The 25,422-nt window shown below is 49.2% G+C and overlaps 1 long non-coding RNA gene across 1 annotated transcript in view; it reads left to right on the top strand.

The window, feature by feature from the left end:
* LOC134965432 (uncharacterized) overlaps positions 1 to 960 on the top strand; it is a 212,594-nt gene extending 211,634 nt beyond the window's left edge. Inside the window, exon 4 of the long non-coding RNA XR_010188358.1 lies at positions 350 to 960. This is a non-coding gene — a long non-coding RNA (uncharacterized LOC134965432). The remainder of the gene's footprint in view (positions 1 to 349) is intronic.
* The last annotated feature ends 24,462 nt before the right edge of the window (positions 961 to 25,422 follow it).

Here is a 25,422-nt window from a genome sequence, read left to right on the forward strand (position 1 = left end):
AAAGCTGTTCTCGCTCCCCTCACCACCCCAAGGGCCTGTCCCTCCAAGTACCTTCCTATCTCTAGGTGCTGTTCAAAACCCCCCCTAGTCAGTTTTCCTGCCGCCTACGTGGAGTGCAGTAGTGACCCTCCTGGCCTCTCAGGCCCATTGCGCCCAAACTCGTCCAACTTTTGAAGGTTCGTATTTCCTTTTATTTTCATCTATTGTTTATTTTGCTCATTTTATGAATGAAAATTACAAAGGTTGTGGATATTTTGCGGAAATATGTAGGTTTGTACAGGGTGGCCTCTCAGGCACACTACGTCCAAACTTGTACTCATGTTCATGTTTTCTCTTTTTTGCTTTAAAGTTTCTGCTGAAGTGGCCCGTAAAACCTACGATTTGACTAACCAGAGTCACCTTGATGAAATAAGAGATTTGCTGCAGAATAACGACGAGGGAGACCCATCAATCACTGAGGATATGGGGTAAGAGAGTGACATTGATTCTGAAGATGAGGTGGAGGAACATGACGGTGATTCAGGAATGGAGCAAGATTGTGAGGAGTCTAGTGATGATGATGGAGAAGAAACAGGTGACACCTTTTTGTGGGGGAAAGATAAGAAGACCAAGTGGTCCAAAAGGCAACTCGGGAAAGTTTGTCGTATGGGAACTCAAAACATTATAATTTCCTGGAGTCAGAGGAAATGCTAAAGGGGGGTACTCACGGAGCGATATTCTAAGCAATCTGAGTAGATTGCTTAGAATATAAGCCTGATCGCTCTGTGTGTACCCCTTACAGCGATAGCAATGCGCAGCCCCGCGCATCGCTATCGCTGCTGGTAGATTGGCCAATCTGGCGGGTCTCTCACTTCACCCGCTGGGTGAAATGAGCGTCCCCCCCCCCCCCGTCTCCCCCCGCACGCTCAGCACACTGCGCTGTGCTGAGCGGCGGGAGAGATGTGTGCTGAGCGGTTCGCTCAGCACACATCTCTCCCCGCATCGGCCCGTCTATATGGGCCTTCAGAATGCTCAAACTGCAGTTGAATGTTGGAATAATTTATTCACTGATGAAATCCTTGACACAATTGTTAGGTACACAAACCAGTACATTGACATTATCAAGGACCAATTTGCCAGAGAGACGGACATCAGACCCACGGATGTCATTGAATTAAGGGCTTTCATTGGCTTGTTGTACCTAGCAGGAGCGTACAAAGGGAATCATCAAAGTCTGGAGGATGTCGATTTATGAATGCCATAAATGTCACAAAGCGATCTGCCTGCCCCATGCAAATATGGTCTGCCAAACTCGCACTTCACTGTGCCAATGCATCTCTACTGCTGAACTTTCCAACAGTGATTCCGAGTGAGACTGACTCTACTGTGCCTATATTTTGAGTTTTGTTCGTAATTTTAATGCTCATTTGATTTTTTTGTCATGAAAACCGAAGGCAATGTGGTGGCGGGTCTAAAATTTCAGTATTTTTTGTTTTACTTACTTTGAGGTTAATAAATGAGGTTTTATGAATCAGATTTCAAATATTCTCTCTTTGTACGTCCTAATGAAGGTCACTGATCTAAGTTAGAACTGAGTTAATTAGGTGCTAATGACGATTTTTTAACTGGCACCTGTCAGGTGCACTGCGCCCGAACCCGGGAGTCCCAGAGGTGCACCCGACGGAGGGTTAACTGTACATGTATAGGGACAAGTGTGTATACTGTCCCTAAGCCTCATGATAGCATATGAGAAAGCAAAGAGATATGACATTACCCTATGGGTCTAATTCAAACCTGATCGCAGCAGCAAAATCTTTCTCTAATGGGCAAAACCATGAGGGTAATTCCGAGTTGATCGCAGCAGCAAATTTGTTAGCAGTTGGGCAAAACCATGGGGGTCATTCCGAGCATAGGCGTGCACAGCACATTTTATTAGGGGGTGCACCGTCAGAGGGGTGTGACTAGCACTGCCTTTTGGACGTGTCTCGCACCATCTAGGTCATCGCAATATAAAATATCCACCCTTGTACCAATCCTAATTCATTGTCAGATGTAGTGGAGTGCACCAAACAAACACCCCTGATGGCACTCATGCAATTACACTGCTCCTCCTCAGCCTGGTCTGGCTCCCCCTCTCTTTCCCCTGCAAGCTGCAGCAGCTTACTTACAAGTCAGTCACTCACTGACACTGACAGTCGCAGACTAGTACTGCTGCTGCTGGAAAAACAAGTGACGTGTCAATGCTGCTGCCAAACGCCTGCCAGTATTGAATTTGTCTTCCTAAGAGGAACGCTGGCTGCATGCTGATCCTCATCAGGGGCTGGCGTTGGCATAGCATAGAAGGAGAGAGGTGGGCAGATGTGATGGGTGGGCGTGCGAGCAGCATGACGTAATCACATCACGCTGTTTTTGTACATGGAGGTGGAGCCGGGAGTTTGAAAGCCGGTGGCAGTGGCACCCTTGATTAACCCAGGCGTCCGGTCAGTAATGCAATCCTGCAGGGTGCAGCGCAGAGGGGACAGTAATCAGCCTGCTCGGCTGCATCAGGCATGTGAGATAGGGGTTCCGGACATTAGGGGGTGCCTGTGCGCACCAGGCACCCCCACTGCGCACACCTATGATTCTGAGTTGATCGCAGCTGTGCTACGTTTAGCACAGCTACGATCGTTAACTCAGACATGCGGGGGGACGCCCAGCACAGGGCTAGTCCGCCCCGGATGTCAATGCCGCCCCCCCCCCCCCCGCACAAATACAAAAGCATCGCACAGCGGCGATGCCTTTGTATTTGATGAGTAACTCCCGGCCAGCGCAGCTCCTGCGGCTGGCCGGGAGTTGCTCGTCACTCCTGCTGGCCGCAGCGGCTGCGTGAGACGTCACGCAGTTGCCGCGGCCCGCCCCCCCAATGGTCCGGTCATGCCTGCGTTGGCCGGACCGCTCCCCCTCAGCCCCGCAGCCCCCTCCCGCCTAGAGACCGCCTCTGTCTCAGAGGCGATTGCTAGGTAACTAAAGCTGCCATGTGCCGGCGCACTGCGGCGCCGGCGCATGCGCAGTTCCGACCCGATCGCTCTGCTGTGACAAACTGCAGCGAGCGATCGGGTCGGAATGACCCCCCATGTGCACTGCAGGTGTGGTAGATATAACATGTGCAAAGAGAGTGAGATTTGGGTGGGTTATTTTGTTTCTGTGCAGGATAAATACTGGCTGCTTTAATTTTAAAGTCAATTTAGATTTAAGGGGGTAATTCCAAGTTGATCGCAGCAGGACATTTTTTAGCAGTTGGGCAAAACCATGTGCACTGCAGGTGGGGCAGATATAACATGTGCAGAGAGAGTTAGATTTGGGTGGGTTATTTTGTTTCTGTGCAGGGTAAATACTGGCTGCTTTATTTTTACACTGCAATTTAGATTGCAGATTGAACACACCGCACCCAAATCTAACTCTCTCTGCACATGTTATATCTGCCTCCCCTGCAGTGCACATGGTTTTGTCCAACTGCTAATAAATTTGCTGCTGCGATCAACTCTGAATTATACCCCTTTTCCACTAGTGATGCTTTCCCACTGCACTCACCAACCCGGCATATTGCCGGGTTGGTGACGCTGCTGGTGACGCAGCAGGGGCGGCACTGTGAGATCACATGATCTCCCAGTGCCGCCATTCCATACACTGTGAACGGGAGCGCTTCCATTTACACTGCCCAGCTTACCGGGTTGAACTCGTGTTAGGATTCCCAGATCACTTGATCCGGGTTTTTGCAGAGTGAGCCATTTCCACTAGCGAAAAACACGGGTGTTTTTTGAGCTAGTGGAAAAGGGGTATTAGGCCAGGGACGTGCAGTCAGGGGAGGCAGGGGAGGCAGTGCCTCCCGTCATAATGATTAAAATAATAAAAAGAAGATATTTATAACACAGTCTGTTATAAATATCTTTTTTTATTATTTTAATAATTCTCCCCCCCTGTGGCTGCTTGTGAGGGACAGCTGGGAGGCAGCGGGAGAGGTGCCTCCTGCTGCTAACACTAAAAGTCCGGGCAGCGGGGGGCGGGCGCAGCAATGGGCTGTGAAAGCCCATTGAAAATGAATGGGGAAGCGGCACCTATACTGGTGCCGCAATGACAGGGGCGTGCATTCAGCCCCGATGAATGCACGCCCCTGTCAGTGCCCCAGATGTGATTGGCCCAGCGGATCCAGTGCTGGATCCGCTGCCCAATCACTAGCGAGCCCCCTTCCCGGCTGCAGCAGGCGCCGTGGGCTGTGTGGGCGCCCGCTGCAGCCAGCGCCGCTGACTGACACCAGAGGTCATAATTGACCCCTGGTGTCTGAGCGGCGCTACTATGGGAGAGACGTCATGAGTCATGACGTCTCTCCCATAGTACAGCAGAGACGAGCCGGCGGACGGAGATGGAGGACAGCGCTGCAGGAGCGGTAAGTATGTGTGTGTTTTTTGTTTTTTTATGTGTTTGTGTTGGGGGCAACAGGAGCACAGCAACTGGGGGGCACAACAACAAGGGGCACAGCAACAGGGGCACAACTATAAGGGGCACAGCAACAGGGGCACAACTATAAGGGGCACAGCAACAGGGGCACAACTATAAGGGGCACAGCAAAAGGGGCACAACTACAAAGGGCACAGCAACAGGGGCACAACTATAAGGGGCACAGCAACTGGGGGGCACAACAACAAGGGGCACAGCAACAGGGGCACAACTATAAGGGGCACAGCAACTTTGGGGCACAACAACAAGGGGCACAGCAACAGGGGCACAACTATAAGGGGCACAGCAACTGGGGGGCACAACTACAAGGGGCACAACTACAAGGGGCACAGCAACTGGAGGGCACAACTACATGGGGCACAGCAACTGGGAGGCACAACTACAAGGGGCACAGCAACTGGGGGCACAATTACAGGGGTCACAGCGACTGGGGGCACAGCTACTGGGGGCAAAGCTACAGGGTGCACAGCGACTGGGGTCACAGCTACTGGGGGCAAAGCTACAGGGGGCACAACTACTTGGGGCACAGCTAGGGGGCACAGCTATTGGGGGCAAAGCTACAAGGGGCACAGCGACTGGGGTCACAACTACTGGGGGCAAAGCTACAGGGGCCACAGTGACTGGGGGCACAACTACTCAGGGCACAGCTACAACGGGCACAGCTACAGGGGTCACAACTACTGGGGGCACAGCCACAAGGGGCAAAGTTACAGGGGGCGCAGCTACAAGGGGCACAGCGACTGGGGGCACAACTACAGGGGTCACAACTACTCGGGGCACTGCTACAGGGGGTATAGCTACTAGGGGTATAGCTACTATAGCTACTGCACAACTATCGGGGGCGCCTGCTCCATCATCCCAGTTAGCAGCAGCACTCTCCCCTGTCTGTGCTAACGTCCTCCCGCGTCAGCGAGTGTATAATATTCATTAATTTCTCTCTCTCCTCCTGTGGATTACTTTGTTTGTAAGTATAATTTTCATTTTTACAGGTACCGGCCCTGTTGGATTCTACTGGACAAGTGGACGTGACCGGCGTGGGATGTAGGTAAGTAATCTCTCTCTCATTTTTACAGGAACCACCTATTGGATTCTACATGGACAAGTGGACGTGACCGGCGTGGGATGTAGGTAAGTATGTGTGAGTGTGTAAGTGTGTTTTAATAAATGTTTACTTTCACGGTGTGTGTGTTGTGTTTTTATTTGGGTATTTTTGTTGTTGTAGAACTACAGGTACCAGCGGGCCCGTTATTTCCTCGCATGCTGGTACTTGAGGTTCTCCAAGTACCAGCAAGCGGGGGAGGCTTGCTGGGCCTTGTAGTTCCACAACAAAAAACAATATTCTTTTTTATACACACTTATGGCTATCAGCCAGGCACCCACCGCCCAGGGGTGCTGGGGACAGCCTTGGGCTTCACCCCTGGCCCTTGGGTGCCTGGAGGGGGGGGACCTCTTGATTTAAGGGGTCCCCCCTCCTCCAGGGAACCCCGGCCAGGGGTGACAAGTTGGGGGGGGGGTAATGCCACGGCCGCAGGGACCTACATAAATGTGTCCCCCGGCTGTGGCATTATGTCCCTGGCTAGTGGAGCCCGGTGCTGGTTTTAAAAATACGGGGGACCCCTACATCTTTTGTCCCCCGTATTTTTGGAACCAGGACCGGTCTAAGAGCCCGGTGCTGGTTGTGTAAATGCGGGGAACCCCTGTCCAATTTTTTCCCAGTATTTAAACAACCAGGACCGGCTCAAAGAGCCCGAGGCTGGTTATACTTAGGAAGGGGGACCTCACGCATTTTTTTTTTACATTTTTTAACCCATTCAAACCCTTCTCCATTAAGTTCATGGAAGCCCTGGACAACAAAATTGCATTCATGTCCTCCTCCCGCTCCCTTCCCAAACACTAATTTTTATTTTTTTTTCTATAAAAATGTACAATATATCACAAGTATGATGAGCAGGCAGGCAGAGGGTATTGGCGGCATCGGATTGAGAAAGCAAATTAGTGGCGGAGGGCTGGGTCAGTTGATGGTGGGCAAGTTTGTAAGCCATTGGCGGTGGCAGCAGGCATCGGCTCAGAGGCAGTAGCGGGCATTGGCTCGGCGGTGGTAGGGGTCATCGGCAGGATTCGGCGGACATTATGGCTGTAGTGCCTCACCAGCCTCTGACCTCACCGCACGCCACTGTATTAGGCCCCATGTGTACTGTAGGTGGGGCATATATAACATGGGCAGAGAGAGTTAGATTTGGGTGGGTTATATTGTTTCTGTGCAGGGTAAATACTGGCTGCTTTATTTGTACACTGCAATTTAGATTTCAGTTTGAACACACCCCACCCAGATCTAACTCTCTCTACACATGTTATATCTGCCCCACCTGCACTGCACATGGGGGGTCATTCCGAGTTGATCGCTAGCAGAAAATGTTCACTGTGGAGCGATGATGCAAAAAAACAGCACTTCTGCGCCTGCGTATGCGGCGCAATGCGCACGCGCAACGTACTTACAGAATGGCCGATGTAGTTTCACACAAGGTCTAGCGAAGCTTTTCAGTCGCACTGCTGGCCGCAGAGTGATTGACATGAAGTGGGCTTTCTTTGTGTCAACTGACCGTTTTCAGGGAGCGTTCGGAAAAACGCAGGCGTGCCTGGAAAAACGCAGGCGTGGCTGGGCGAACGCAGGGCGTGTTCGTGTCGTCAAAGCAGGAACTGAACTGTCTGAAGTCATCGCAAGGGCTGAGTAGGTCTGAAGCTACTCTGAAACTGCACAAAATTATTTTGTAGCCGCTGTGCGATCCTTTCGTTCGCACTTCTGCTAAGCTAAAATACACTCCCAGTGGCGGTGGCATAGCATTTGCACGGCTGCTAAAAACAGCTAGCGAGCGATCAACTCGGAATGACCCCCATGATTTTGCCCATTAGAGAACAAATTTGCTGCTGCGAACAGGTCTGAATTAGGCCCAATATGTGCACAATATAACAATGCAATGATGTGTCATGTGCACATGAGAATTGTCCCTTAACTGTTATATGATAAATGCAACGTTTCCATTTTTCTAAATACAAACACCAACAGATAATACTACTCAAATAGAATATAAACATATGTTGTTTTTTCTGTTTCGAAATGTTCTTTTCTGTCATATTCCAAATAGAAATATCAGTTAAGCAATGTGAATGGCTGTGAATCCCGACACTGCACAGAAAGCAGGCGCAAGTGTAAGAGGGACGGGGGCACGGTCCTAAGCAGACTCACTTACCTTACACCTCTCGTCCCCACCTTCAGTCCGTCGAGGCGACTTGGATGGTGCTGGAACTTGTCTCGGACACTCCTGGGGTAACCTTGAAGGAATAGGAAACAGGCTACACAGGGGTGACCTCCATTGGGCTCAGTTAATGGTTATCATTGGCACTTGTGGCCTCAGACTGGGTGCCCCTGTTGTGGTGCACAGTACCAGGTGTGACCCTGAACATAAACGCCCAAAGGAGAAATGGGATAGGGGACAACATACATACATGGCTGACACCCGAAACACAGTTATGCTCACCGGATGTGACCTCGGTTTCTTGCCAGACAACTGGCTCATCTTCTTCCTTCACTCCTGTAATAGAACACAACGAGACCGCCCACGGACGTGGCGCTGCTTACGCGATACAATGGGGAGACACTATGCAGAGGTTATGACATAAAGCGGTTATACTGTTTCAACCTTATTATACACACCAGCTTGTAACGTCCGACAGCCTACCTTTTATGGGGGCCTGGCTGTGGGAAAACTGAGAACTTACCGCAGTCTACCTTTAATGGGGGCCTGACTGTAAGCTCTACCTAGAGGTCTAGCGCCTGGTCAAGAGATACCACGACCTAGTGCCTACTTACCACACCTGCTGCGTATCGCCAACTTTAGGCTGCTGGGGGAGGGTTAGGCTGCTTGGGGAGGAATAGGGTTAGGCTGCAGGGAGGGGGGGGGTAGGTTTAGGCTGCAGGGAAGGGGGGTTAGGTTTAGGCACCCCCGGGGAGGGTTTAATTTAGACTGCGGGGTGAGGAGGGTTAGGTTTAGGCTGTGGGAAGGGGGAGAGTTGGGTTTAGGTATTACCGGGGAGGGTTAGGCTGCGGGAAGGGACGGATAGGCTTAGGAGGGGTGGGGTGGAGGGTTAGGTTTAGGCTGTGGGAAGAGGGGAGGGTTGGGTTTAGGGATCACCGGGGAGGGTTAGGGTTAGACTACGGAAAGGGACGGTTAGACTTAGGAGGGGGGGATAGATTTAGGCGGCAGAAAGGTACGGTTAGGCTTAGAAGGGGTAGGGGGCAGAGTTAATATACTTACAACCCCTGTCAGGATTCTAAACATCGGGATGCCACGGTCGATATTCTGACCACCGGAATTCCAAACATCAGCATATCAGCCCCAACCCTAATAAAGCAGCCACACTAATGGGCAGATTTAATTGCAGTGTTTACCATGCAGGTAAAGCTCTGGGTTTAACATCCAGAGCTATTCAGTTTTCCTTTATTTTCACTGTGCATTTTTTCGTGTTACGTGTCGCAATCTATGGGTTACCCCGTGTGTAAGGCCACAGAGGGTGCATTTAACACAGATTTTCCTCACAGCTCCTGAGGCTGCAAGGAAAAATCTGCATTATATGCACCCTCTGGGGCTTAACGTATATGGTAGTGTGCCTTGAATAGCTCCTGGCTGACAATTAGCTGTGGGGTTTAATTAAATCTGCTCATAATTATTTAAATAATAGAAGTCTATCTCCAGCCAGCCAACCAGAAGTGACTAACCACCAGCATCATCACATATCTCAGCACATCAGCACTTTAGTACCCACAAGAGATACGTACGCTTCCCAATCCCAACAGGTGAGTCACATCTGTGTCAGTTACATGAGCAGCCCTTACTAGGCTCTGCCTGCACTCGTTCACCACTTCCTCCTCCATTCCACCTCTCCAGTCATACAGAGCTGTAGGAGTAAGATGAGCCAAAAATCAGCGCATGGACATTTTGTAATTGAACTTGCTCATTTCAGTCTCAGACCCAACATTGGGGTCATTCCGAGTTGATCGCTAGCTGCCGTTGTTCGCTGCGTAGCGATCATTTTAAAAAATGGCAAATATGCGCATGCGTATGCTCCGCAATGCGCACGCGCGACGTACGGGTACAAAGAGCATTGTGGTTTTGCACAGGTTCTAGCGACACTTTCAGTCGCACTGGCAGACGCAAGGAGATTGACAAGAAGTGGGTGTTTCTGGGTGTCAACTGACCATTTTCTGGGAGTGTTTGGAAAAATGCAGGCATGGCCGGGCGTTTGCTGGGTGGGTATCTGACGTCATTACCGTGTCATTCATCACAGCAATCATAGCACAGTATAAGTAACTACAGGGCTGGTCTTGTTTTGCACAAAATGTGTTTGCAGCCGCTCTGCTACACAGTCGTTCGCACTTCTGCAAAGCGAAAATACACTCCAACGTGGGCGACGACTATGCGTTTGCACGGCTGCTAAAAGTAACTAGCGAGCGATCAACTCGGAATGAGAGCCATTGGCAAACTGTTGTGCAGACAACAGTGAAAATGCAGACTATTTTGTGCGGTGATGAATGACCGTAGCACAAAATTGGAAACATTTGTATAACATGAAATGCTGCACATCTTCAAAATGGGTTGCAAATTACTTTATATACATCTTTCCAGGCAGGGACAGAACAGTACATTTCCAAGCACCACAGCAAAACTGAAGTAGGGGCAGGGGCGTCAGAAGGGGGGTGCGGCCCGCAACCGGGTGTCACCCGCCGAGGGGTGACACCAAAATGCCTGCTCCTGCTCAGTGACAGGAGCAGAGTGCTGCACTGTTACATTATGTGCAGCACTCGTCTCCTGTCACTGAGCAGGAGCCGGCACTGCACATACAGCACTCCAAGGAGGCTGCACGCACCTCCTGAAGCCCCCAAGTGACGGAAAATTGGGGTCGGGAATCTAAGCCCCACCCCTCCATGAACCCCACCCATTCTGCAAAGCCACACCCCCTTTTATGCTGGCGCCGCACCAGGTGTGCAAGACGTTGGTGACGCCTCTGAGTAGGGGCCTAGTGATACCACTGTAACCTCTCAGGCCCCTCTTCTGCTCCATAAAGAGCATACCTTTCTGGTACTTGTTTTTCAGAAGACAACTCTACTGTTTACAGGCAGAGCCGGAGCCTCGGGGGCTGCGCTTGGTACTGTACCTGGGGAGGGTTTGTGGGGTCTTGGCAGCCATCAGGGGGGACTGGTGTCCCGGGCCCTTACAGAGAGGGGGGCCCACCCCTGGCTCCTACCGCCAATACCTGTAGAGCTGCACCAGCCTGTGAATCAACAAACAAGCCTTCCCTGCGCATCAGCTCCCTGTGAACCGTTCCTGTAGGTCCGCAATGATCCACCTATAAGTAACGTCACAATGTATGACATCACGTAGGGGTGGAGCAGTGCGACATAAACCTTTTTGGGGGAAGGAGGGGCCCTGTCTATTTAGTCAGTCCCAGGCCCCACAATTTCTGATGGCAGCCCTGTGTGGGGGCCACAAAAGTGCTGGGCCCATTTCACGTCTGAGCCTTGTAGCGGCTGAACCCCAGGCGCCCAGCATTCTGCCGCTGTTCCCAGGTATAATAGTGTACCATCCTCATAAAACATGCAACATTTGCTTGTTTCTCTCCTTTACTAAGCCATTTTATTTTGCAACAATAATAATATACAGAATTAAAATAATGTTTCCAGCAATATGTAACAGACCTGAATTTTACATTTCCCTTAAATAGTAAGCATTATCTGAGCTTAGAGTCCTGTCTGGCAATCTTCTGATTTATCCTATGCATTTTCTGGTATTATTGAAATTCCTTTACCTATCATAGATCTGTGCCGAAAATAGTAAGTGTCGGTATCTAGGTTGCACACTAGGTAATTGTGTGTATCCATCAGACCTTATAGGGTACATGCAGCTTCTACGACAAGCAGACGTTTGTTTTAATAAAGCTATGAAAGACTTTCCCTCACTTATTAGAATGCACAGGGGACATTCAGCCAATGAAATTACTGAGCTAGCTGGAAGTGCTGTGCCATCAAACTGCTGTGAAAGCAAACAAGGGAGGGCTCATAGACAGAGCAACCAGAAAATTTTGTTCTGAAAGAATCAAGTCTTTTCCAAAGTGAATGAAAACAGTGTCATAAGTGAACATAAAGTCTCATGTCAGACAAGGGGGTGTTCTGCGGCATCTTCTGTGCTGACACATGAGAACCTTCTCTCAGGTGTAAATGAAGAGAGATGTTTCAATAACTTACAGCCACTAAGATACTTACTTACATTATTACAGTCTGCGTCAGATTATTATTGCTAGATGATAAGCCATTCAAATGTATAATGTCTGTACTTAGGGGGTCATTCTGAGTTGATCGCTCGCTAGCAGTTTTTAGCAGCCATGCAAACGCATAGTCGCCGCTCACGTGGGAGTGTATTTTCGCTTTGCAGGAGTGTGAACGCCTGTGCAGCAGAGCGCCTGCAAACACATTTTGTGCAAAACAAGACCAGCCCTGTAGTTACTTATCCTGTGCAATGATTGCTGCGATGAGTGACACGGTAATGACGTCAGATACCCGCCCAGCAAACGCCCAGCAAACGCCCAGCCACGCCTGTGTTTTTCCAAACACTCCCAGAAAACGATCAGTTGACACCCAGAAACGCTCTCTTCCTGTCAATTTCCTTGCGTTCGGCTGTGCGATTGGAATCGTCGCTAGAACCAGTGCAAAACCACAAAGGACTTTGTACCCGTACGAAGCGCGAGCGCATTGCGGTGCATACGCATGCGCAGATTAGCCATTTTTTTCACTGATCGCTACGCAGCAAACAACGGCAGCTAGCGATCAATTCGGAATGACCCCCTTAGGCCCTGATTCATGTTTGCAAGTAAAGCAAAAAAGTAAGCAACTTGGCAAAACCATGTGCACTGCAGGTGGGGCAGATGTAATGTGCAGAGAGAGTTAGATTTGGGTGGGGTGTGTTCAAACTTAAATCTAAATTGCAGTGTAAAAATAAAGTTGTCTTAACATTTGTGGGCTACATGTAAATCAGCCAGGATTATTTACCATGCACAGAAAAAATAAGAGGCATGTAATTTGCCGACTGACAGGATCCCGGCTGTCAGGAGACCAACACCAGAATACTGACACCCGGTGAAATACCCGTGGTCGGAATCACATGTGACAGCCGCATTCCCCACTCGGGTGGTGGTCCAAGCCACCCGAGGGGGACTATGCCACCCGAGGGGGACTATGCCACCCGAGGGGGACTATAACCGGAAGCGTGGTGAGCGCCGTGAGCCCATGAGGGGACACGCTGGGCTTATGGCCGGTATTCCGGCTGTCGGGATATCATACTGAATCCGAAAAAATATAAGTGTATTTGCTCCCCTAGCACAGTTTGTTCCAGACACAAAGTTACTTGCTTTTTTGGCTTTACTTATAAACATGAATAAGGCCCTTAATTCTAATTGTGGTAGACGGCAGGGTCGTAACTAGGTGTGTGCCAGCGTTGCCTTGCCCACAGCACACATGCACTGTAGGCGCAGAACCGCTGGCAGCACGGCCCAGTCGTAGAAGGTGCCCGGCCGCTACTGCAGCGGTGTGAAAGAGAAGCTGCGGCAGACGGAGGAAATTGGACGCTGTCTGCTGAAATAAGGGTAGGCTGTGGGAGGAGGACACAGAGCAGGGTAAGGACAGAAGCTCCTCCTCCTTCACTGTGTGCTCTCTGCTGTCGCCGCTGTACTGTCCCTCCTCATCCGTCGCCCTCTGGTCCCGCAGCGGCGCAGCCTCCGTTGTCAGACTCAGGCAGGGGAGATGAGTGCAGCGCTGGCCTGGAGGCGGACCCCCGTCATCCAGAACTCATTTGTTGTTGCTGCTACTGGAGGATGGCGGTGACCCCCCGGCCGCTGCTCAGGAGCAGAAGACAGAAGAGGGCCCTGGACTTGGAGCCAATTAGGAAGTGCCTGTCAGACCCACAGGTGCTGGGGTGCTGGTGAAGAGGAGCAGGCTGACAGGTAACTGTCCCTGGCTGGCTGTCTCTCTCTTTCTCTCCGACCCTGCCTAATGTGTAAAAATGGGGGACTAATTTGTAAAAAAAGGGGATTGTCTGCCATTATGTGTTAAAAAAAAGGGGGACTGCCTGCCATTATGTGTAAAAAGGGGACTCTGCCTGCCTAATGTGTAAAAAATGGGGACTCTCCTGCTGTAATGTGTTAAAAAGGTTGACTCCTGCTGTAATGTGTAAAAAAAGGGGACTCTGCCTGCTGTAAAGTGTAAAAAAAGGGGGACTCCTGCTGTAATGTGTAAAAAAAAAAAAGGGGGGGGGGACGGACCCTGCCTAATGTGTAAAAAAGGGGACTATGCCAGGCCTAATGTGTAAAAATGGGGACTCTCCTGCTGTAATGTGTAAAAAATTGGGACTCTGTGTTATCAATGAAAAAGGTGCCATTGGTGCTGCAATACAGTCTATGGAAAATCATCAGCGAATTGTGCCTGCAACCAAAATCTGAGTTTCCTGTCCCTTTGCCAAATAACATATACAGTATAATGCCATGTGAGGATGGTGTTATGAATTCTTACAGTCCTGATGCTCTTGACGATGTGTTTGCACATGTTCAGTTTGTTTCAGTCACATCTCGAGGGTAATCCTGAAAACTCACGCATGCGCATTAGGGTCACCCGCTAGCCATTACGTATAAGGTGATACAGGGGAAGAGAGAACACCAGAGGGGGGAGTTTATGTAGCACTTCACTGGGGACTCTCTTTCTAATACACTGCAGCTGCAATAGGAGTTATGATATGCTATTTTGACAGTCATAACGTCAACATGAAATGTTGACATGTCATCCCTGGTGGCCCAGCAGTGACTTACCTGCTCCATACGCTGCAATGGCGTCTACTATCCTGGTGGTCATGTGATTGTCACTTCCGGGTCAGACCTCTGATCCTCCGTCATTCCACTAAGTATGTCTCCCCCATCTCTAACCTTAATCCCTACCCTAACTCTCTTTCTAGTGTCTAACCACCCCCCACAGCCTAACCCTAATGCCGACATTCTGGAAATGCCGACATTTCTCATATTGGCATTCTGAGAATGTTGACACATTGCATGCCGTCACAACTGTCGACATTGTGGTGTTGACATTGTTTTTGAAGACCTTTTGACTAAATAAAAGGTCATAAATGTGTCATAGCATCGTCATACATCTACCCCTATATTCAGCAGGACTTTGTAAGTGGGAGTCTGCCCTTGTGCAGCCGCAGGGTTTATACAGTATTCAGTTGGCTGAAAGCAGCTCCTGCAAAAATGCCCATCTGAATGAGCACTAAAGTGTTGCTTATACTCCATATGCAAGGAATCATTGATAACAAAGCCTAACTGGCCCTTATTAAAGATGCTGCGCTGAGCTAAATGCTGCAAAATCGATCAATTCTGACTTTGTAGTCAATGCTGAACTTTACTAGGTGCTGTGTGAAGGTGTGGTCGTGTTTTCTTATCAATAATCCTCTGCGTGTAGCGACACAGTAGCACTTTACATGCTTCAACAAGTCCGGGTCTGAATAAGCCCTTACTGATTTTAGTCAAAAGGCTTCAACTTTTGCATTTAATGAATTCAGGCTACGTTAGAGGCGAGTAAACCACCCACAGGTCAGTTCTGTTCAAGATGCCAATAGTTTGAAGCGCATATTTATCCCAATCTGCACTTTTATCATATAAAATATGTTTTGCCCACATTTGCAATGTGAAAATAAAATCCTGTGGCCAGGAGACAAGCTCTGCTAAGAGCCTGTCCTGGTGAAGAACTGGGAGCAGTGTGACAGCGTAACGCTACCGCACTGCATCCTGGTTTAGACCCCTGGCAGAGTATGCACATGTCGGCTGTCGGCTGGCGCATGCGTTACCATGGACCGACGGAGAGAAAAAAATAATCTGTGAATAATTGAGGCAGCACAGAGTTTCCAATAGAAACCTAATGGGGCGGTGGGTGCAATCAGAAATGGACTGAATTCAGCAGATATCTCTGATCCCTAATATTTGTGGGTACCCCCCACCAACATCTGTTTTCAGGGAATATCCTGCAAACATTTAATGATGGATAGATGCCTAATCCTCATACACACAGGGGTTAAATTCAAGCACATCAACGTAGTTTCGTATATGGGGGGAAATGTTCTCAGCATCGGAGAGTGATATAGTGGTGAGAGATAAAGTATCAGCCAATCAGCCCCTAACGCTAGGAGCTGATTGGTTGGCACTTTATCTCTCTCCAGGGCTTAGTACATCTCCTCCGTGGTCTCTGATGCCAAGCGAATGGCCAGTACATGCACGCTTTCTGTCACGTGTTCTCTTTGCATCATTAGACCAATGTTCAGTTCTAGCGGGTGTAGTATGTTAGATAGAATAGACTTAGGTCGACAGTGTCTAGGTCAACCACTATTGGTCAACAGTAAGTAGGTCGACACGGTTTCTAGGTCGACAGGGACTCTAGGTCAACATGTACTAGGTTGACATGAAAAAGGTTGACATGATTTTTTTTAAACATTTTTTTGTGTAATTATCTTCGTAGAGTGACGGGGAACCCCAATTAGTGCACCGCAAAGTTAATTGGGGTCACTCTTGTGGGAGACCCCAATTAACTTTGCGGTTAACCGCAGACTGCAAAGTTCCCATCATAGGCTATAATGGAGGACCGCGTTCCTCCATTCTTGCCAATGCGCGGAGCCTGATTGACAGGCAAGGAGCACATAGCCAATCAGGAGAGCGCCATGACGTGGCGCTCCCTGATTGACTGACGGGCCCTTCACTGACAGTAGTCACGGGGGGTCCCGGCAGTCGGAAAAAGGGGTTTCATGTGTAAACATGGAACCCCTTTAGTGCGAGGGTTCGGGTTTTAGTGGTGTGTTGTTTTTTAACCCCCTGGATGCTACATGGACTGAAGAGGACCGAACTTCACTGGATAATAGGTATTTTGGGCATCTTTTCACAGGTCCACTGGGGATTCTACGGGACAAGAGGACCGAGGGGGTCCGTGGGACAATAGGTAAGTATGTGAGTGTGTAAGTGTGCATGCATGTTAATTAAATCTTTACTGTCACGGTGTGTGTGTGCTGTGGGTTTTTTGGGGTATTTTTTTGTAGTAGAACTACAGGTACCAGCGGGCCCGTTCTTTCCCCGCATGCTGGCACTTGTGGTTATCCAAGAACCAGCTTGCGGGGGAAGCTTGCTGGGACTTGTAGTTCTCCTACAAAAAATGGGGGTCATTCCGACTGCTGCTGATTTTCGCAGCGCAGCGATCAGGTGAAAAAACTGCGTTTCTGCACATGTGTATGCCCTGCAATGCACACGTGCGACGTACGGGTACAAAGCTCTTTGTGGTTGTGCACAGGTTCTAGTAAAGTTTTTCTTCGCACTGGCAGCTGCAAGAAGATTGACAGGAAGGGGGTGTTTCTGGGTGTCAACTGACCGTTTTCAGGGAGTGTTTGCAAAAATACAGGCTTGTCTGAAAAAACACAGGCATGGCTGGGCGTTCGCTGGGCAGGTGTATGACGTCAAATCCGGACACGAATAGGCTGAAGTGATCGCAAGCGCTGAGTAGGTTCAGAGTTACTCTGAAACGGCACAAACTGTTTTTGTAGAGATAGGCTGCACATGCGTTTGCACTTCTGCTAAGCTAAAATACACTCCCCAGTGGGCGGCAACATAACATTTGCACGGCTGCTAAAACTAGCTAGCGAGCGATCAACTCGGAATGACCCTCAATATTCATTATTTTTACACAAAGGCTATCAGCCTCCCATCCACCGCCCACGGATGGGGGGACAGCCTCGGGCTTCACCCCTGGCCCTTGGGTGGCTGGAGGGGGGGACCCCTTGATTTAAGGGGTCCCCACTCCTCCAGGGTACCCCGGCCAGGGGTGACTAGTGGGGGGGGGGGGGTAATGCCACGGCCGCAGGGACCTACATAAAAGTGTTCCCCGGCTGTGGCCTTATCTCTCTGGCTAGTGGAACCCGGTGCTGGTTTGAAAAATACGAGGGACCCCTACATCTTTTGTCACCCATATTTTTTGAATCAGGACCGGACGCAGAGCCCGGTGCTGGTTGTTTAATTATGGGGGGAACCTACGCAATTTTCCCCCTGTATTTTTACAACCAGAACCGGCTCAAAGAGCCCGAGGCTGGTTATGCTTAGGAGGGGGGACCCCACGCAATTTTATATTTTATATTTAACACTTTCACACCCCTTCCCACAGATAAGCATGCACGGATCTCACTGATCCGTGCATGCCTATCAGAATACGCAACCAAAAAGCAGGTCTATTTGAAAACTGCTTTTTTTTTTTACGAATTAGAACATTTCCCAGCAGTGTTTGGCTATTGCCGGTTGTGATTGTGAATACGAATTCTTAGTAAAATTACCGAGTTCTATAAAATAACAGGTGTGTTTGACCGATGGTGTATTCATTCGTATTTGTGAACTCTGCCGTTAAAACAAATACGAATGCCCTCATCACTGCCGAGATTTGTGTTTAGTAAATTTCCGAGATGACTCTTTGAAAAAAAAAAAAAAAAACTCGGCCAAAATCGGGACCTTAGTAAATATACCCCCGGATCCCGTTCTAGCTGAGCGCTGACGAAGTACATGCTACATGGTACATTATGCTGCAGAGACGTTTGAAGATTTTGCGTGGAACACCGACGACAAAGTGCGTGGTTTTGCCTAAGCTTTTATCAGGCATAGTGCTTCAACATCAGTGTCGGAGAGCCCTTCCTTGTTTCCAGTGGCCAGCATTGAAATGTCTTCCCTATCCTGTCATCAACTGGGTTAGAGATTTAGTATTTATCTTTCATTTTCTTTAAACTGGCAGTCTATCTCAGACAATCCAAGCTTGCACACATCTGCAAATTTCAGCATTGCCAGCAGAGGGCAACACAGGGTGTGAGGCACGCTGACTTCCTGGAATTTGTCAGTGCTGCCTAGCCAAGTGATGGAGATAAAAAGATCCAGTTTTTTTTTTTTATAAAACATGTCTTACGCAATGTGAATATGCCATGCCTAAACAACTAAAGAGAGTTAGGCTCCTTAGGGACAATAGGCAAATAAGGCACACCAAAAGAATAGGGGCAAATGTAACAGAGTGAGAGTTTCAGAAAGTGAGAGATTTGTTAAGGTTTTTAATTTATTTTTAAAGTGGCAATCATTTACACTGCCAAACCAGGTAGATCTTGCTGTGTAAATGATTGCCACTTTAAAAAAAATTGCAAAACCTTACCAAATCTCTCACTTTTTGAAACTCTCACTCTATTACATTTGACCCTAGATGTCTGAGTGTAAAGTGCGTAGCTGCCTCTCATAGGTAATGTAGCAATGCATGATGCAAGCTGACACTGAACATCCATCTATAGAGAGAAGTACATATGGGAACAGTGATAACAAACCTCAGCTCAGAATAATGAGTGATTCTCAGGCAGGGGTGTATCTAGTGGTCCGAGCGCCCCTGGCAAAGTAAGGGGCTGGCGCCCCCCACTACACACATTTGAAATAAGGTGTGAGTATTGGAAATGGGGCATGGTCTTGTGGGGGAAGGGTGTGGACACAATAGTACTTCCAATTCAAATTATGCCACACAGTAGTGTCCCTCATTCACATTACACTGCACAGTAGTGTCTCGCATTCACGTTACACCGTCCCTCCCCCTAACCCATCTTTCCCACAGCTTAACCTTAACCTGCCCCCCCCCCCCCAAAAGCCTCTTCAGTGGTGCCTAACCCTAACCCACCCTTCCTAATCTCCCTCCCTGCAGCCTAACCCTAACCCTCCCACCCTCGCAGCTAACCCTAACCCTCCCACGTGGCTTGCCAGTGGAGACTTTGGCACCAACTCGATCCGGATTTTGGCATTCTGCATCGCTATCTATGTTGGGATGCCAGCATCAGCATTCCGAGCAGTTTCGGGATGCTGGCGTCAGCTTTCTGACCGCTGGGATGCCAAACACCGACATCTTGACTGCATCCCGAATGAAATGCTAATGAGCTGCAGTGAGATGAGCCTCAAATGGACCCAGCCATTAACCAAACACCATTAGTTGGATGGTAGAAGGGCTTCCTGTTAGAAAAAACATCAGGGTGCCATCACTTCCAAGATAAAATGATCAATTATACAATTAACTGATATACATTTCCTAGAACTTGGCCTTGAAATAGGTAAGATATGTATTTTATTTATTACACCCAACAAGTTAAAGTTTCCGCTTACTTGCTACTGACTTACATCTAACATGCATAAAAATCGTGTAGTTTTCCAGGTACTACAGTCCCTTCTCCCAAAGACTGGCACTTTTTTTATTATCTTCAACAACAAATAGATCTATAGCACTGTGCTATATAACAATTGCTGTGTACCTGGCGAGAGTCTGTTACTGCCGGCGCGGTGCCGGTGTCCGTCAGCATAGTACTGCACTAGTGATCAGACTAGTGTCCAGCAGCACTGCACTTGTAATCAGACTCAAAATAAACTACAGTTCCCAGCAGCCCTTGCTGCTGGGAGCTCCCAGCAACAAGGGCTGCTGGGAGCTGTAGTTTATTTTGAGTCTGATTACAAGTGCAGTGCTGCCGGATACTGGCACCACTCCAGCAGTAACACACTCTCACCAGGTGCAGTCTGACAGTACTGCTTTTCTACCCTTTGGCCATGGGTGGCACAGCCAGGAGGCGCCCCCTCCTTGCCTGGCGCCCCTGGCGAGTGCCATCCTGGCCAATAGGTAGATACACCCCTGTTCCCAGGGTCCATTTGTGTAATAAGCATTAGGGCTATTTGACGTGAGCCTTTGTTGTAGTCCATGGTATAAGCTGTGTTTGTGTGATTAATGCACTTTGGGGCTGATGCACAGTTGAACACAAGTTGACTCCAGCATTGCATGGTTGGAATTCATAGCCTAATTCTGCATGGACCGTAGATGTGCGAAAAATCACACATCTACGATCCATTACACTGACATGCGGGGGGGCCTAGCACAGGGCAAGTCTGTCACGCATGCTGGGTCCTGCCCCCCTGCAAACATACAATAGAATTGCACGGTGGCAATGCTTTTGCATGTTTAAGGTAGCCTTCTGCCTACACAGCCTAGTTGCGAAGGCAGGCGGCTACCTGCCATGTTTCGGGTCGCAGCAAGGGCAGGCAGCTACCCGCCATGTTTCGGGTGACGTCACGCAGCCACCACGGCCCGCCGCGCAAACAGTCCGGGCAGTTCGGACACACCTTGGATTGTCCGGACACACCTGCTTTTTCAGGACCGCGTCCCCCCAGCGCCGCCGCTACACCCATTAAACGCTGAGTCGACGCCCCCTCCCGCCCCCCAAAATCCTCTGCCGCAGAGGCGTTCAAACAAGTGAGATGCTATCGGATCTCACTGTGTGCACACACATCACAGGGCTTCAGCATGCGAATGCAAACGTCCCCGCATTCCATGCTGAATTAATTAGGCCCTTAATGCATACATTCACCTATATGCATAGTTGTGTGCAGTTCTGCATTTGGACTGGTCTTATCCATATGATTGGTTTTGTAGCCATCACCTTGGTGCAGAGCCGGATTAAGGGGGGGGGGGGGCAGGAGGTCAGTACCCCGGGCCCCCCATCATAAGGGGCCCCCCTACCAAAGCTGCTCTGTCCCGCTCTGATACAGGCAGCAATCTCCAGCCTCCACCGCCAGCAGCAGCTCTCCTGGCAGAAGCGGAGGCTAGAGATTGCTGCCTGTATCAGTCCCTGACCCGTGCTGCACGAGCGAGACACTGCACGTCCGCTGGCAGTGCGGAATCCTCCCTCCCCGGCAGCCGGGAGTCTTTCTCCTCCCCGCTGCTTTGTGTGCGTGCGGGGAAGGGGGGGGTCCAAAGTTTTCTTTCAATGCCCATAGTCCTACAGCCGGCATTCGGAGCCCCGCCCCCTCGTGGCCGTGTGCCGCAATTCACAGGGTGGAGCAGAGATAGCGGAGTTAATATGAGAATTCGTGTAGAATCACGTCAGAATGGTGAACTGTGCCCCTGGCTCCCTCCCAGGAATATGTTCTGGTGCATCCTCACCCCTTTCCTCAGGGCAGGCTTCAGTGAGTGTAAGTGTGCACAGTTTGTGTTCTATATGTGTGTGTGTTTGTGTGTATATGTATTTGTGTATATGTTCTATTCGTTTATTGCTATATGTGCATATGAGATTTGTGTGTATGTGGTTGTCTGTGTGCATTTGTGTATATGCGTTCTATGTAACGTGTGTGTGTATTATATACTGTATATATATATATATATATATATATACACACACACACACACACACACACACACACACACACACGTGCGTGCATCAAAGGAAACCCCCCTTCCCAATCCTGCGTTTGCCCCTGCGGGCGGAGGATGCTGGTGGGGGCCCCCCTGTCTTTGGTGCCCTGGGCCCCCCCAAGGGCTTAATCCGGCCCTGCCTTGGTGCAAATCATGTGTCTGAAAACAGACATAATTAATTGTATGCACAGCACATAGGGGGTCATTCCGAGTTGATCGTAGCTGCTGCCATGCTCCCTCACTGATACTCAGACTACGGAGGAACGCCCGGTTACAGCCCAGTTACACCAACTCAGCCGCAAGTGCCTGAATGACATATGACTCTGCATCACCTGTAGTTGCAAACGCTCTGGTCCAGAGAATGCGTGGTCATAATGTCATCATTCATCATGTAGACTAAGCCTGGCCAACCTGTGGCTTTCCAGCTGTTGTGAGACTACAAGTACCAGCATGCTCTGCCACAGTTTTGCTATTAGGGAATGGTAAAACTGTGGTACAGCATGCTGGGATGTGTAGTTTCACAACAGCTGGAGAGCCACAGGTTGGCCAGGCCTGATGTAGACACTGATGAAATGTCGACATGTTAAAATGTAAACATATCACCCCTGGTGTCCCAGCTGTGGCTTACCTGCTCCTGACGGCTGCAGAGGCTCCAGTGGTGTCTTCCAGGTCTCGACGGTCATATAGCCATCACTTCAGAGTGAGACCTCCAATCCTCTGGTGGGTGAGTCTTTCTCTCCTATACCTAACCCTAATACTTACCCCCACTCCACCTTCTAGTGCGTAACCATAACTGCTTCCCCCCAGCATCCTAATCCCAACCTACTCCTGCTTCCTAACCCAGACCCGCGTGCCTGCAATCTAACCCTCCTGCCCGCTGCCTATCCCTAATCTCTTCCGCCCGCAGCCTAATCCTAACCCTCCTGCCCGCTGCCTAACCCTTATCTCTTCCGCCCGCAGGCTAACCCTATCCTCCTGCCCGCTGCCTAACCCTTATCTCTTCCGCCCGCAGCCTAATCCTAACCCTCCTGCCCGCTGCCTAACCCTTATCTCTTCCGCCCGCAGGCTAACCCTATCCTCCTACCCGCTGCCTAACCCTTATCTCTTCCGCCCGCAGGCTAACCCTATCCTCCTGCCCGCTGCCTAACCCTTATCTCTTCCGCCCGCAGCCTAATCCTAACCCTCCTGCCCGCAGCCTAACCCTTATCTCTTCCGCCCGCAGGCTAACCCTAACCCTCCTGCCCGCTGCCTAACCCTTATCTCTTCCGCCCGCAGGCTAACCCTATCCTCCTGCCCGCTGCCTAACCCTTATCTCTTCCGCCCGCAGCCTAATCCTAACCCTCCTGCCCGCTGCCTAACCCTTATCTCTTCCGCCCGCAGCCTAATCCTAACCCTCCTGCCCGCTGCCTAACCCTTATCTCTTCCGCCCGCAGGCTAACCCTATCCTCCTGCCCGCTGCCTAACCCTTATCTCTTCCGCCCGCAGCCTAATCCTAACCCTCCTGCCCGCTGCCTAACCCTTATCTCTTTTGATTACATCCTGTAAAATACAGACATTTTTTATATTACACTTTTCATGCACATAAAAAAATAATAGAATGCAACAATAGTTTTGACATTATAATTTTAAAAGCGCATCACAGTGTTCTAAGAGCTCCTTACTCTTCTTTCCATAGGATTGTTGATCAGTAACCAGATGGTGGTTCTTCTGACATTATGGACCAAGCAATAAGCAGCATATGAAAGGCGGTTGTTCTTAAATAGATTATTGCATCTGGGAGAGTAATGGAAATCTAAGGAGAGAGGAATAATAATAAATAATATTCTGATGGAAAATATGGTGTTGACTATCTGTACATGTCAACATTTAGACCATGTGGACATTCTTACTGCATACCCTCCCATTTCTAATCAACAAAACACTCCCTGAGATCTGATTCCCAGTCAGATTCATGAAGTTCTCTATGAGTTGGGTGTGGGGATTGACGTTCTGAATATAGGCCCCATGATAGAGGCCAACCGCAGGAGTAAGGGTTCGCATAAAGGGGGTCATTCCGAGTTGATCGCTCGCTAGCTATTTTTTTCAGTGCTGCGATCAGATAGTCGCCGCCTATGGGGGAGTGTATTTTCACTTTGCAAGTGTGCGAACACTTGTGCAGCCGAGCAGTACAAAAACAGTTTGTGCAGTTTCTGAGTAGGTCTGAACTTACTCATCCACTGCGATCACTTCAGCCTGTCCGGTCCCGGAATTGACGTCAGACACCCGCCCTGCAAACGTTTGGACACGCCTGCGTTTTTCCAACCACTCCCTGAAAATGGTCAGTTGACACCCATAAACGCCTTCTTCCTGTCAATCTTCTTGCGATCGGCTATGCGAATGGATTCTTCGTTAAATCCATCGCCCAGCACCGATCTGCTTTGTACCCGTGCATTGCGGTGCATAAGCATGCGCAGTTTTACCGAGTTTTGACCTGCTCGCAGCGCTGCAAAAAATAGCTAGCGTGCGATCAGGTCAGAATGACCCCCATAGTAAGGTCTGAGCCTTAAGCATTGCTTGGAGACCCTATAAAATGGTAAAAACATTTATGGGGCATTGCAGTTATGGAAAGTTCGGGAATGAGTGTCTTCTAGTGATATCATTTAATAATCTTACTCCACTGCACAACCAAGGTTCAAATGACAAAAAGGCGTGACCCTGCAGTTAATCTGGATTGTTAAAAATTGGTATAAGAGGGCTGGAAAAGGGGGCTACACCAAAGCATACATTAACAAAGTCCTATATTGTCAAAGAGTGTAGAATTATCAGGTGTGTGAGGACAGACCTTGGTTATCTGCAATGCAGAACAGAGACCAAGCACATCAGCCTCAGCCACAGACCAGGTTCTTCCAGATGTTGCACAGTACTGGCGATTATATGATCAAACACCTTTTTCTGCGCTGAAGGCAAAGACTAGATAGGAACGTTTTAGAGGTGTATTGCATGAATTAAATTAATGGTGCGTCAAGTGTTATAAAAGGGTGACTAAGGGGTCTATTTACTAAGCCTTGGATGAAGATAAATCCAACAGAGATAAAGTACCAGCCAATCGGCTCCTAACTGCCATGTTACAGGCTGTGTTCGAAAAATGACAGTTAGGAGCTGATTGGCTGGTACTTTATCTACATCGGCTTTATCTCCATCCAAGGCTTAGTAAATAGACCCCTTAATGAGGGAAGAAATGGTTTGCTATGACCATAGCATACGTCTTGTGGTCCACATTTAATAAGATCAGTCTGTTATTTTCACAATATCTACTTTTCTTGTAAAGCTACATTTCCTCCTGGAGCAGACAAGCTTCTTCCTGAATCTCTGGAAGCTGCCCCATTTTACCAGAGGCTCAGATATTCATCTGACAGTCCCAGCCAAAGATCAGGGTTGTCTAAGCGGCAGACAGGAGGCATGAGCAATAGAACCAATTAGAAGCCGCAATCATTACAGATTTTTATCATTCCTGACATTCACTCCTTCGTCTCCAGCAATAATGGTGGTAGTGCAGCTATAAGTATTACTGTAAAAATGATATATTTGTACATATCCTCTCTCTTAGAGGT

This window comes from Pseudophryne corroboree, chromosome 10 (assembly GCF_028390025.1).
Source record: "Pseudophryne corroboree isolate aPseCor3 chromosome 10, aPseCor3.hap2, whole genome shotgun sequence".
Lineage (NCBI taxonomy): Eukaryota > Metazoa > Chordata > Amphibia > Anura > Myobatrachidae > Pseudophryne > Pseudophryne corroboree.